Consider the following 14989-nt stretch of genomic DNA (forward strand, 5'->3'; position numbering starts at 1 on the left):
TGTACCAGATAAAAAGTTATTATCAGGCTAAAGCATACATATTTGATTCTCCACTCAGAGAGTGCTGCACCTCTACTGCCTCCCTTTTCAATCCCCCAAGGGCATGAGGCCACTGAGACAAGACTTCCAGTTCCCAGTTAAGAAACAGGTCACACCAGTACTTTTAAAACTGACAGCTTGGAGACACAAAGTGTCTCTTCCTCCTCCCAGTTCTCCCCATGCCCAGCCCCAGACAGCCCCAAGGAGAAGAACTCTGTATCTGCCTCATTTTTCTGGGCTCCAGCAGAGCCTGTGCCACCACCAAGCCTGCATTCACACCACACACTCTGCTGGGGTGCTCATGTTTGCACTGGAGACAACAAGTAAGGTGGGAGTCAACACCAATAATTACATGGAACAGTTTATGTGTGGCTAATACACATGGCTTTTGGGATGAGTACAGGGCACAGAGGTGATGGGAGAAGTCTGTGTGCTGTCATCTCTTCTCAGAATGGATAAGGCCAAACTTCTGACTACTTTTGCACCTGGGTAGCTTGTCTTGTGTTAATTAGGTGGTGGAAATTGAGGATCCATGTAAACAAGTTTTAGATCAGACACTGCTATTTAGCTCTGCTTCAAGTCCTCTCTATAGGGTCGCTTCTTGTCAAAGTGAAGAATTAAACAAAGGGGGAAAAACCTAAATAGTGATTATGAAGAACAGTCCGTATTTAATCACAGCTTTCAATTCAGACTTTATAATTTAAACTTCAGTAATTGTCTTCATGATTTTGGCATCTGCTTATCCCAGCCTACACACTATCTTTGAACTAACAGCATGGCTTATCTTTGCAATTAGGCATTCAGTGTAGCAACAAATCTTCAATTTGATGTGAGTCAGCTGCTAAACCAAACAATGTGTCACTAAACAAACCAGTTTCCTCCTGACCTCATATGATGATAATAACGACTTGTGAAACCATCTTGAGATTTCTTTGGTATAATTTGCTGGTTCTTTCTGACACACTCATTTTTATAAGTGTAATTGTGTCCTGTATTAGAAAAGGGATATAGCAGTATGCAAACAATTGATAGTAGCCATTATCATGGAAATGCAGGCAACCCACCTTGAAATCAGTTGCTAAAAAGCATAACTTTCTAAAAGTGTGCTGTGAGTGCAGGATGAGCCAAAGTTGCACCTGCCTCACCTGTGATGGGAGAGTGGGGATGTGGGCTCTGGCTATGGGGTTTGGCAATGCTAGGGCAAGCACTCCTGCTGCAGGTGGGAGCCCTGTGCCTCTACAAGCCAGCCACACGCTTGTTCCTCTGCATCACAAGTGTCTGCATGGGCAGCCTTCATTATAAGTATTGTGTAATCTTTAGTTTATTATAGTCAAGGTGACCTTTGGTGACAAAAGGTTACAGTGCCTAGAAACTCTATCTCTGCACTCAACCAGAGAATCAAAGAATGGTAGGGGTTGGAAGGGACAACAAAGAAGAGCGATGCTGGGGCGAAAGTTGTGATCCACAGTCCCAGGGCAGCTGGGGCTCCCAAAACACACACCTCTATTCCACACAGCTGGAGTTTCTCAAAGCTGGATTTGGAGTCTTGGTGGCCACAGGCAGCTGCTTACAGCACCCCATTGCAGCCATGCATCCCTGAAGCCTGCAACACACAGAAATTGGTAGTGTCATTTTGAGTGCTTAGACTTTTAGTGCTCCTTCTCCTCAGCTCAAGAAGCTCCACCACAGCTCTTTCTCAACTGTAGCTGAAAACACTTCAGAGTTTTTTCACTTCAAAGGTCCAGCTGTGAGACATGAAAGTGGCTCTGCATGGGTTTTGCTGTTAGCTGCTGACACAACATAGATAGTTGTCCTCATTTCAGGCAGAAACACAGGCTCCAGCATTGAGCTGATGCTGCTGCCTGCCACCTGGGTCTGTGCCTCAGGGCTTCCAGGAACTCATAGAGGCTTATCTAAGCAGATGCTTTATTGCAATGTCTTTAGTGGCATACTCTCTCCTTAGCTGGAGGGATCCAGGTAGAAAGTCACTCCTCTTTCTTCCCATTCCTATCTCTTCCCCAGCTCCTCGTCCCTTGGTATACACTCGCTCCACTCCTTTAGTGACTCTAACATGCACAGGCAAGTTTTCACATCCATGTGTCAGCTGGTGTCAGATGAATTTTGCACCTTCTGCACAGCACAGAATGAACTTGGCAATTTGAAAAATGTGGCCCAGAAGCAGTGTAAGAGGCAAGATGTAGTCATGGTGGTCTTCTGCAGTCAGGTGAGCATGTTAACCTAATCATAGTATTTAATTAGCTGAATTGGATTTTTTCATTGTACTGCACTGCTTTACTTCAGTTCTGAAAATGATTTCTAAGGGTTAAAATCCTCCTTTAGCTTGTTTGAAGCAACAGAGGATTCAGCATTAGGTACGGGCCATTGCCTTCCTGAATGAGCAAATGAACCCTAATAAATAGGCAGGAGAGAGTTACTTAGTAACATAAATTCACATTTCAATCAATGGAAGTAAGGTGAAATAATATGTCACTCAATTTTGATAGCAGTGTCAAGAGAAATAGGCTTCATGCTCTATATTCTCTTTAATTACTGTCTTTGGCTCAGAAACTACAAGAAGTACAGTGAATACTATTACTTACAGCTGCTGACCCATAAAAGAAGCAGAAGGATCAGATGCAGCAGGAAAAAGGCAAGAGTTAAAAACTCAGTTGCTTCTCATAGAAGTAAGGCAGATTCCAGGATAGATGACATTCACTACAGAAAAGGCAACTGCTTAGAGAGACCCTGAAGGGATGGCAAATCTCACTTGCTTGGATTATATGCAATTTAAAAGTCTGACTATTGCAAACCTTCACATTTGTTTAAGTGCATCAGCATTACTTCTGCAGCTTTCCTGGAACAAAGTCTCCTCCCAGCCATTGCAAGCCTGGAAATGCTGCCAAGTTGCCAAACTGGCTCATTAACAGACAAAAACTGAAACAAATCACCTTATTCCCTTTACAATGGGAGCATGATGAGTATTTTCAATTTTGTACCCTCAGATTAATTTGCATCACATTTCCACATCTGTCTTCACAACTGTAGTGATTTTTAAAAACATGATAGCTGAGATGTTTATATATCCTATGGCTTCAAGAGCTGGAAGAAACATGCTGCATGTCATAGGGCTCCCAGTCAAGTCGTGTCACATAGCTGTAGGAACATTCATGCCATTACATGTTGCCCTAAGAAAGTGAAGCTAAATAGGTCACACCTCTCTCAGACACTTCAGAGAGATGATCACAGAATCACAGAATGGTAAGGGTTGGAAAGGATCCTTAGAGATCATCTAGTCCAAATCCCTTGCAAAAGCAGGTCCACCTAGATCAGGTCACAATAATGAAAAGACATGGTTTCCTCCAAACTTGTGTCAGGGGTTGTTGAATAGTACTAGCACAAAATGAAGACGTTTCATGCAGCTCACTCCAGCCAAAATCAGCTCAGCTGTTGTGAGTGGTGGGTTTGGGGTAGGAGGATGCTCCAAGCCTCCCTATTTACTCATTCAGACCACCACAGCTGGTGTGGGATAGGGGATTCCAAGAGTGCCACATCCTACCACCGAACCCACATCCTTCATCTCATTTGCCTGAATGCTCCTAGGAGCCACCCCTGCTGGGACAGCCAACAACTTACTTACTGTAAATGTTGCCCAGGAAAAGTTTAGTGGCAGGCAGGTTTCCTTACAGAGCTCCAGCTGTAAGGAAATGGCAGGCCCAGCGAGTCTTCCAAATATCTCTTCAATGTTCTTCTAAGAAAAGTGTGTCATACCTTGCAGCTTAAGTCTTCTAGGACTTTGACTTTAATTAAAGTGGAAGATACCAGCTCATCACCTTTGTCTAGTCATTATAGCATAGAGGATGTGCTGCTATGACTTCTTACAGATGCAAAACCCCTGGGAGGGAGCTCCTCTTCCCTGTCTGCCTGCACGAAACACACAGAAACAGCACTTTTGACATTATGAATCCATTCAACTGAGACACAAGTGATGTGCCAAGTGGAATGACACCAACAAGGCTTTTCTTTGCACCACTGACCTGAGGGAAGCTTCTCAGAGTGATACTGTTAGTCAAGCAGCTTTGCCTCCACAAAGTACTTGGCTTGAGCAGTACATGATCTTGGGAGGTTCCCATGGGGGTTACCAGGGCACTGCAGAGAAGGAGGACAAACTCGACCCCAAATTCTTCAAGCAGAAACTAATATTTCAGTACAAATTTCCATGGTAACTGTGTCTAAATTGATGGTTATGAGATGTTGTCAAGACTGAAGTGCCTGAGGGCAGTGAAAGGCTGACAGGGAGAAGTGTGCAGTGATAGAGCTGGTACTGAAAACTGATGTCACAGTGTGTGACATCTTATTAAAACCCCACTTTGCTCAGCTTGACAAAGTAAGTATGGTCCAGGGTATGGTATCACTCTGCCAGCTCTGCTGAGTGCTGCAGCAGGTACAAGGGCAGGCCCTGCTTCCCTGCTCTGCCCCATCACCCCCTGCCTTGCAGTTCAGGTTCTTCTAACTCTATCATTGCAGGTATGATTGACTTGGAGCACATGTTATCCAGCTCCAAACAGGGGACAAGAAATATAATGCTTATATCAAGCCATCTAGGTCTGAAGGTACAGGAACTGCCCATGGGTCTGGTCTTTCAAACCTCACAGTGCACGTCTCTTCCCAACCAGCAAAGAAGGAGAACTGGCACCTTCATGAGTGATTACATCTGCTGATGGCTCTGCTTTCTCCCTTTTACATAGATAAGCCCAAAGCAAAATGCCCTAGATATGCTGCTTGAATATCAGCAGATGCTACTGGCATAAGAACAGGAGGTTCATGAGCTTTGCAATTTTATCACCAGTTTCACCTGCTCAGGAATCCCAACACATGTGTATAACCTGACAGAGCTCTGACAGGTTTGCTGTGCTTTATTTACCTGAGTAAATGCTATCAGAATACTGAGAGCAGCCAGCAAGGGCAGTGCTTGTACACATGGGTGGTATAGTACAGGAAGGAAAGACAAATGCATCATAAATCTGTATTTTAGAGCTGCAAGGCATCCATGCTCACAGCTGGCACATTTCAGGATGTTGAATCATTTATATTGAATACCCATAAAGATAAGAAAATTGGTGATTACAGTATCTGATTTACACTGTCACCATGCCACATGTCCTAGAACATTTAGTCACCTACTTTACACTTGTACAGAGGAGTACCAATTTTAGGAGCAAACATTTAAGGTGGAGCTTCTTTTGATTATTACTTTTGTACAAGGGACAGCAGAGCAGACTCTGTCTGTGTTTTGGATACTGCAGGAAAGGGCATGGGCTGTCAAAAGAAAAAGCTAACTAGGCTGGCTCCATCTTATGGTAGCACAGAAAATATTTGAGATATGAGATGGAATTTAATATCCCTGAGGATTACTTTAAAATCATGGTTTAACAGCAAGCACAATCTGCTTTTGAAGTCAGAGTACACCAGCCCTGAGGACTGTTTCATTAGCCCCATGCAGCCTTTCAAAATTCAGCCTTGTTTGTTGAGCATTTGGTGCCATATTGTATTTTGCAGCTGGGATCACTTACACTTGCTTGGCAACTGTATTCTGGCACTATATATCATTCTATGATTTTCCTACATATTATGAAATGAGTGACTAGAACAGTGGGAGCTGCAGAGATCTATAGTGTCAGGGTATTGACACAGTGAAAGGTGTGCATGTCCCACACACAACAGGACAGGCATCCCTACTTGAACACTCGGTGTTAAATGGGCATCAAAATCTGAGCCAGACAAGAAGATGACAACAGAGTGGACAACAAAGGAAGCAACCTGAAACTGATGGGAACTCATGACCTCAGTGCTCACAGTGACCTGGGAACAGGCAGCCCATGAAGCTTTGGTACAGCAGAGCAAAGCCAAGGTGTTAACTCAGGTGGCTCTGCCTTTATACATTCAATACACTGTGGCTGGGCAGAGAACACCAAATGGCACAAATACAGACAAAACAAACTCCATGAAGAACTTTTTGGTCTTAATCAGCCACAGTTATAATATCCATGAAGCTGTGGCTGTCCTTGCAATCTCCAGGAGAAACCTGATCCAATGACTGTCAGTTGGAGGGAGAGAGCTGGCCTGGCCTTGTTGGCAAACCTATGCATCAAACTGTGAAGCCCACAAACCACCTGCTATAGCAAATCTTAATGAAAAAAAGAAAGAGGAAAATGCATACACAGAGAAGTGTTTTCAAACAAGGACATAGAGAGGACCCATGTCTGTGTTTTCTGCAATAGCTACTCAGTAAGGTGGAAGACAGTGGCTGTGGTGCCACCAAGTATCTGGCAGCACACAGGCTGGCAAGAGGTAGGCTTGTGGGGATGCTAGAGGGACATAAGGTAAGGGGGAGAAAGAGAGTCCTGGGAGGTGTGTAAATCCACTGTCACTACTGCCCCTGTCAAGGCAGATAAAACTGCCTGGAAGTAGTGAATAAACAATATAAACCACAGTTGACACTACTGTTCCTTTTCACTAAGACAGAAACAAAACCAAAAATTTGGGGCCTTTTTCACTTCTGAATTAACAGTAGAAGTTTCTGAGTTTATTCTGTCTCTTTCCAATTGTATCCATCATAGGAAAGCCAGACTCCATTAATCTGTCCCCCTTGTACCTCTCCAAATAGGACCATGTCAACTGTATTAGCATCAGGAGCTTTCCACTAGTGCTTGGCCAAAGATATCTCTGAGCTCTTGGACTAACCATAGCAATCCGCCTTACTGAGAGCAGCCTGGAGGAGGCCATGGAGGCCAAAGCAGACGTCTGTCTGGATGTGCCATTCACCTCAACAGTGTTGTCAGAAAGGCAACTACATTCTGGTCTTATTTACATGCAAAGGGATGTCATTTGACCAACCTTCATTCACAGCAGCAGGAGACAAAGTTAATGTTCTCCTGAGGAGGAAGAAGGTGGCAGTTGTGCTACCACAGTTCATTGCCATCACCTTATGAGGGTGACATCCACCAGTGATGACAAGAGTGAATGAGGCAAGTTCATGTGTCACTATGGCCAAACCATGTCAGATTTGTCCAGATTTCACCTTCTAAAGTAAAATTTGTTGCTATTTGACTTCTGTCTTTTCTTTGCTGTTGAACTGGGAATAGGCAGAAGATGGGCTTGTAACTGTGAGGCACAGAATTTCCCCAGATTCAGATCAGACACAATTCAAATGTCAAATATAAACTGAAGGAGGAATGGGGAGAGGCAGCAGCTGCCAAAAGCAGAGCTGGCCCTGATATCCACTCTCCTTCTCCTGCAATGCTCTCTCATGCCAGAGGAGAAAGGAAATCCACAGTGGGCACCCCAGCCAGCATGTTCTGTCTGGCATATGCTTCAGAGCACGACTTATTTTATGTACCTCCTTCTCCATGGACTGATGGAGACTGGCTTTAAGGAAAGACCTCACACCTTCATGGGCAGTCACACACATTTCCAGCACTTGTCTTGTCACATAACTGCTTGTCTCTGTGGGTGTTATTGTTGTGTGAAAAGCAGATTCATTACCTGGTGTGCAACTCGCCACTAATCACATGCTCAGGAGAGACATTGATTATTCCTTTCAGGTTTTCCCAAGCCCAGGTGCTCTTGGGTAATGCCACAAATCAAGTACACTGACACAAGTTTCTGTGCTGTATTTATACACTAAAGTTACAAGGTTATATTATCCTAATTATGATGATTGGCCAGTAATTTGCATACAATTATGACGTTGCTGTGTCATTCTAAATGTCCACTATACATGCTTTAAGAGTGTCTTCAGTGGTTTGTGGAGGTCCTTCAGGGCAGGTGGTTGCCATCTCTCCCTGTCAGAATTACCATCCAACTAGTTTCTTCATGGTTTGGCAGACATAGGCTGTTGATTTCAGTCTCTTGACTCTGCTTCCCATTAATCCTGCACAGGTTTCTGCTCTTGAAATGCATATGCAATAGTGAATTGTTTCAAGCTTAATTGTTCTTATGATGTTCTTAACAAAATGCTCCTTGTTCTTTTGACATTTCAACATCATTATGACCTGGAGTTTTAGTGGTCTTTTAAAACTTCTTCAGAGTATTTTCATTTGGTGTCAGAATTTACAAGGGTGACAGAAGAAGATGAGAAATTGTATTTAGGTTTATTCTCCTTCTGGCCTCTCACTGAACTTCTCAGCTGAATGCTTCCTAGTGAAATCTTATTTAAATGTATCTAAAGCTCTATGGTCTACCTTGGCAATATCAGAATGCTGGGAACTAGATAGAAAGAGTTAAGATCAACACCATACTGCAATTTCCATTGCTGCGATGCAAGCATGTGACTTTTCCTTGCTCTAGCCCTTCTGCCACCACATTTTGGACCTCTGGAGGTCACTTCAAACCTAAATGAGGCTCTGATTTTACAGCTGCTCAAACACAAGCTTTTATACACAAGTTTGCAGCTTGGACTGAATTACCTTCTTTTGAGGCATATTGATACTTTTAGATTTCTTTTCAAGGATGTCTCCTCAAATAAAAATCCTACAACCTTTATTCTAGTCACCTAGAAGATTTATACCTGTCTTTTTTTCTGAGATAAGAGGGGCATTCAGTATGGGAAAAGGGAAAACAACACTTAATACGTTTCCTATGATATTTATTGAAATTAAATCTAAAAAGTATTTTATATTAAATTTATTACCATGTTACCTTCTAAATTATATGGAAAACTTAGAGACTGCTTTTGCCCCTCTTGGTGTCCTCTTCCTTTTTTTTTTCCTGGAAACTATCAATACAAGAAAATAACTAATGTAATTTTAACTGCTTTTTTGGTGCCTCTTTTTCATTATATAGTTTACAGGAGCTTGGGAGGGGGGGCAGAATTTTCCATAGGGAAGCACTTCCACCGAAGAAGCAAAAGCCCATTTCCTAAAGGAAAATGGCACACATTTCTAGAGAAGCAAGAAATTAGTCATGACTCATTTGGTAGCCTCAGCCATCATGGTGCTTGGTGGGAGAGAATGTGTTCAGGTGCTCCGTGGCAGCTGTTGCCCTGCCAAGAAGCTGGCCCCATAGTGCACCACAGAGCCCAGGAGCCAACAGACTGACACCACACTGTCTCATTTCACAAAATACAGGTGTTTTCAATCAGAACTTTGATTTCAATAGTAAATGATATCATGTAGGTTGAAAAAAACCTGTTCCAAAACTTGTTCTTGTCGGGAACCTGTTCCAAATTTTTCTCTCTTCTAAAGAGCATTTTCCAACTATTAGGAGCCCCCATGAACCCCATGGCACCTCAGACCAGAGAAGGGAACCCACTGGCTGGCTGTCCCAGGCATTTCCCAAAGGCAGAATTTCCCTTAGAGGTAGGGAGTCTGTAGAAAATATGCCTCAGCTGCTCTTCACATACCCGTGCCTTTCTGCTTCCCCCTCTGACCCATGAGAGAGGGAACAAGGCTGATCCCATGTCTCTATCTCGCTCTCATACAGCAGTGGAAATATTTCCAGAGTAAATATCAGCCTTTGCATATCTGTGAATTTCTAAATCTCTCCATTCTGTGTGGGCTTCACTGGTTAATAAACCAGTTTTACAAAAAGAGGACACATTTTTTAAGCCTGTTCTCAGAAAGGAATAGAAAGTAATGCACGAGTAATTGCAGGTCATAATAATTTAGATACTTAGAGATAACCAACAAAACAAACTACTCTGCAAGTGCTGTTCAATAAACCACAGACACTGAAGTAAATCCAGCCAACTGAAGCTATTAAAAATAGAACTGAAGAAATCATAAATTAGAGCAGTATCACAGAGCAACTAGCCCTTTGCAAGCATTTGGTTTGGAATCAACTATTTTTATTCACTGCAGAGGGCAATTTTCCCTGTGCCAGCCTTAAATAATAGTTATCCCTCAGTGATTCTACTGAGAAAGGAGAATTGATCTGCTGAGAACATTTCATTCTGCAGCAAAGTACATTTGGAGTATAACTCTGAGGGTAGACTGAATGAAAGTGAATATTCCCCTTGAATTTTCAGTGGTAACCCCATTCTAGAGGAGACTGGATGTGCTCATCTTAAGCCCACATCTCTCCCTCAAAGCATGACTGAAATGCACATGGTGTCACACCCTTTGCTCAAAGATAAAATCTTGAAGTTCAAATTAACATCCTCACCCAGTCATCCAAAACCTCTCTGACCTCTCCAGCCCTCTTTTCCCCCTGGGTGACCAAAGTCCATGCCACTGGGGTCGTGAGCTTCCTCTCACCTCCCACACCATCCCCATTCACCATGCTTTTCAGTTGCTCCTTGTGTACCACCCACCACAGTGGCTGCACCTCTGCCACCCACACCTACACTTTTGTATTTTATATAGCATTGCAAATATTTTCTTTTTGCTGATTTCATTGAAATTGCAGGTTTTAAAGCTAATACAGAAAGAAGATGTAATACCTATGAGAGAAACAGCTGCCACTGTAGAAGACACCACTGAAACCATAGGTTGAATTGCACCTATGCAGAAAATGTGTGCAGCTCTGAGAGCTTTGGTGAGGGGAAGGAATGAGGGCTGCTCCTTTGCTCACCTGTGCTGCTGTTCCTATAGCTGAGGAATAAGATACTTTTTAAAAAGCCTTCACTTTGTTTTAAGTCATTTGTGTACAATTTGGCAGTGACTCCCAGCTCTCAGAGAGGTGAGCTATGCTGGGTGACCGCTTGCCTTCTAGAAGCTGCCATTTAAAACACTTTCTGGCACATCTCCCTTTGGTCCCTACTTTTTTCAAGTTGTTTGTGCTCTCTTCAAACAGTAGCTGCTAGATACACTGATCATCTTAAGTACTACTTTTTTAGGCCTATTTTATGCTGTTATTGTATGGGGAAAGAAGGTGACTTCAAACTCTACTCACACTGTGGCATGTGGCATTGCTTCTGTTAGCCACTAGTCTCCCACTATTAATTCCTGAATATTCCATTTTCCTCTTTGACTGCTTATCAAGAATAGGGCCAAGGTTTTTCTAGGACTCTAGTATCTTACTCTCACTTACTCAGGGTCCATTTGATGCTTGTGACTTGTATTTTGTCTCCTGCTCCTCTTCCATCCCTGCTGCATGAGTAACGCATGACCACCTGCACCATCTGAGAGGATTAGGTGGGCCCCTGCACAATCTGGCACCTTACTGCAATCAGAAACTTGGTATCTTTCAGTTATTTGTTGAAAAATAAATCCTCACTAACTTGCAGTTCAAATGCACTCTGGGTGTCAGAAGAGTAGAGGTCATAAGGAGCTGATATGTTCCAAGTCTGACGTCCCCACTGTCTCTGCTCTACTTTTCATTCCTTTAACCTGTGTGTTTTGCCAAAGGACAACTTTTGCTTTTATGATGAGACTCCAAGAGCTGTATTCCATGCTCAGATAGATATTCTTCCTTTTCTGTCTGTGTCCATCCTTGTTTGGGAAGATAATTTTAAGAGTGGAAAATGTGGTGCTCATTAGTCTGTACCTTAGACAGATATGGTTAAATCATACCTTCCTCCACGTCTAAAACCAATCTGACTTTATGTTTGTTTGCAGACATCTAATCATGGATGTCAGACCTTTGGGGTTTTTTTGCCATAATTCTTTACTTGCAAGGACTTTAAAAGCACTGAGACATGAGCTGTCAATGCTGTTTTGTTCCACCTGATGAGCTTCCTTGAGCCTCGTGCATCTCATGCCCAAGCAGGGCCTGGCTAGTGCACCAGGTGGCTGACAGAGAAAGCAGCAGGCAGCACCTGTCAGCACAGCATGCTGAAGCAAGAAAGAGTCTTTTAAGTCCACACCTTCATTTTTCTCCCCACTGTTCTTTAACCTTTGCTGTTCAGTGCTTACAAGCAGTGCAGTGCTCTGTGCCGGGGCTGAGTGCTCAGCATCCCGTACTCATGTAGAGGCTGAGGGCAGACCCTCAGAGCAGTGCATCACCCTTGCAAACTCTTCTCCAAAAACTAAGCTGTAAAACACCTTACTGGAAATACAGGCAGTTCCTCACTCTGATTACCAAAACACTACCTGGAAACAAGACACTGGGAAGCACAGTAAAGACGAGAGGCGTAAATATGGCATGGCATCATTATCACTCACTTGCACCTCTCTTTTCTGTTATTTTGCAGCCATCACATAAATAGGGGCATTTTACCTTCCAGAGCCATCTACATCTTTTGCTTTATGTTGCAATGGGCTTGGAAACCACTTGGGGGAACTTTTTCCATTGCAGTTAATGATAGATAAAGAAATTGTGTCATCACAAATACTTACCTATCTGACTCAGCTGCTTTTAGGAGCACCGATTAGCTTAGAAATCCAGCAGATTTCACAGAGAAATTGAGTGCTGAATTAAGCACTGAATCGGCACTGAAAGAGGTTTTGTTTTTTTTCCCAAGTCTTGAACTGTGTCTTGACCTAGAAAAACGGGGAAATGTTATTCAGTGGCTAAACAGGATTTTGCAGTGCTGGATGGTAACTTATAAACAGATTGGTGTCACTAGAAGCGGTTCGACACATACCTGCTTAAATCTGGTAGGGCTGTTTCTTTCCCCCCTAAAGCCCCTTCGTTTACGGTATTGGTTGTGCGCTCGCAGGCGGGAGCCGGGATGAGCCCCACGAGCCGGGGCGAGGAGCGGAGGGCCGCGGCAGGCGCGCTGTGGCGGCGGCGCCAGCAGGGGGCGCTGTGCCCCGCGGAGCTCTGCGGGCCGGCGGGAGCCCGCGCGGGGCCGGGGCCCTGCGGCTGCCGCTGCCGCGCCGAATGACGCCCCGCGGTGCGCAGCGAGCGCTGCGGGGCCCGCCGGCACGGCTTGCGGGGAGCCTCCGTGGGGAAGGCTACCGAGGAGGAGGCACGGGGACAGCGGCCATGGCCACCGCGCAGCTGACTGCCGTTACAGTGCGCTGAGCCATCGGCCCCGTCCCGCTGCGGGCACACGGCAGCCGCAGCCAGCCCAGTGCCCCTCGCAGCCCGTGACTGCCGGCTGCTCGCAGTTTCACCGCTCCAGCTCCTTCCCAGCCTGGCTGCCGGACACCCAGCACTGCCCCGGTGCCTTTTGCGCGTTGATTCACTTTTCCCCTCGGATGCTCTCGTCTCTGCTGCCTGCCCCGCGGCTGTGTGCAGCCTTCCCTGGCCGGGCTGCCCAGGGAGCTGCAGGCACCAGCATTACAGCAGACCTCTGGCTGCGATTTTTCCCAGAACACCAACACGGCAATCCAACATGCTCCCAACAATGGCAGAAACAAGAAATTACCCAGTATTGTGCCCAGCCACTCCTCTTAATTCCTAAAACTGTATCTAACTCGAGGGACAGCTGTACTTAAATGGACTATTAAGGCCTTAATTCATGCATTTGAACAAATATCTCAATGCCTTTTACCTGTGGCAAATCATGGAAACATCCACATATGTTCCAAGATGATCAGGGGACTAAGAACATCTTTCTGATGAGGAAAGGCTCCAGGACCTGGGGCTGTCTAGCCTAGAAAAGAGAAGACTGAGAGGGAACCTCATGCACACTTACAAGTACCTAAAGAGTGGATGTCAGGAGGATAGGGTACACCTTTTTCTTTAGTCTCTAGCAACAGGACAAGGGGTAATGGACATAAGCTGGAACACAAAAAGTTTGTCATGGTTTTGTGTGGAGCTGTTTCTGGTGATGGGGAAAGGGCTGTAAAAATGGCTCCTGTAAGAAGTTGCTTGAAAGTCTCCCCAGCTCTGAGCCAGACCCACTCCTGGGGCTGAGCCAATTAGACACCTCCATGATCACTTTTAAGAAGAAGTCAGAAGAGGAGGGTTCTTCCTTCTTTTCTGGCTGGTGGTGGTGCAAGAAGTTGGAAGAGAAACAACCATGGGGACTCCAAGGGCTGACACTCCCCTGTGTCCTATGGAGAGGAGTGGTGAGGCAGAGATTTGTTTACACTTCATTAAGCACCCCTCATCAGGGACAGTGACTATGCCCAGAGAAGGCTGTGTCCCATGTGTGGGACTCCACATTCACAGAAGCTGTAGCTGTTGAGAAGAATCCACAGCAAAGAAGTTCATTAAGACTATGTCCAGAGGAGGCTGTGTCCTGTGGGAGGGACCCTGTATCTGCAGCAGCTGTAACTACTGGGAAGAACCCACACCAGAGAAGTTAGTTAAGGACTGTGTCCTGTGGGAGGGATCCTGTATCAGAACAGGGGAAGAATGCCAGGAGTCGTCCTGATCTGAGAAGAGAGAAGCAGCAGAGACTATCTGTGAGAGACTGACCACATCCCTCATTCCCTACCACTATGATTCTATGATTGTGTTCTAGTGAAACCAATGGAGCTAAGGTCAATGACTGAAGTTCAGCATGAAGCTCATTTCTGTCCATAACTGGGGCCAGTGAACACTGTCCTATCTCACTCCACCTTGTCCTCCTCCTCTTCATCTAGTAGGACCAAGGGCAAGTGCTCTGAGCAGAAGTATTTTACTCTTGCAGGCTGCTGAATTCTGTGGCAGAGTGCCCAAAGTGCAAGTGACTACAAGAAACCAATGGACTGGTGTGAGAGAAGAGAAAAACAAAGCAAGGGGGAAAAAAAAAGAAAGCAAAAAGGAAAACAGAAAGAGATCATAAGAATGTCCTCAAAGAGTCTTGTCAAAGGAAGCCAGAGGGGCCAGCAAAGCTGATGTCTGCTGCTCCCCACTGCTGCAGCCCCCAAGGAAAGAACAGGGAAGCAAACACGCAAGGAGCAATATACCCAGAGGATTTTATTAGGAGTGTCTGCCATAAGGTAACTCTCTAGCACTGGAAACAGGAGAGTTAATGCAACACATATGTGCAAAGATAATTCCTGTATTTATATTTAATTTTTCTTCCCAGTTACATAGCATGAAGCTCTGACAGTAACCTGCAGAAAACATTGCTCCCTGGGAACTGCATACCATACTGTGTAGCTGAGACCTTCAGAGTCATGTGTAATTGAAC

Source organism: Colius striatus, chromosome 5 (assembly GCF_028858725.1).
Source record: "Colius striatus isolate bColStr4 chromosome 5, bColStr4.1.hap1, whole genome shotgun sequence".
In the NCBI taxonomy this organism is placed as follows: Eukaryota; Metazoa; Chordata; class Aves; order Coliiformes; family Coliidae; genus Colius; species Colius striatus.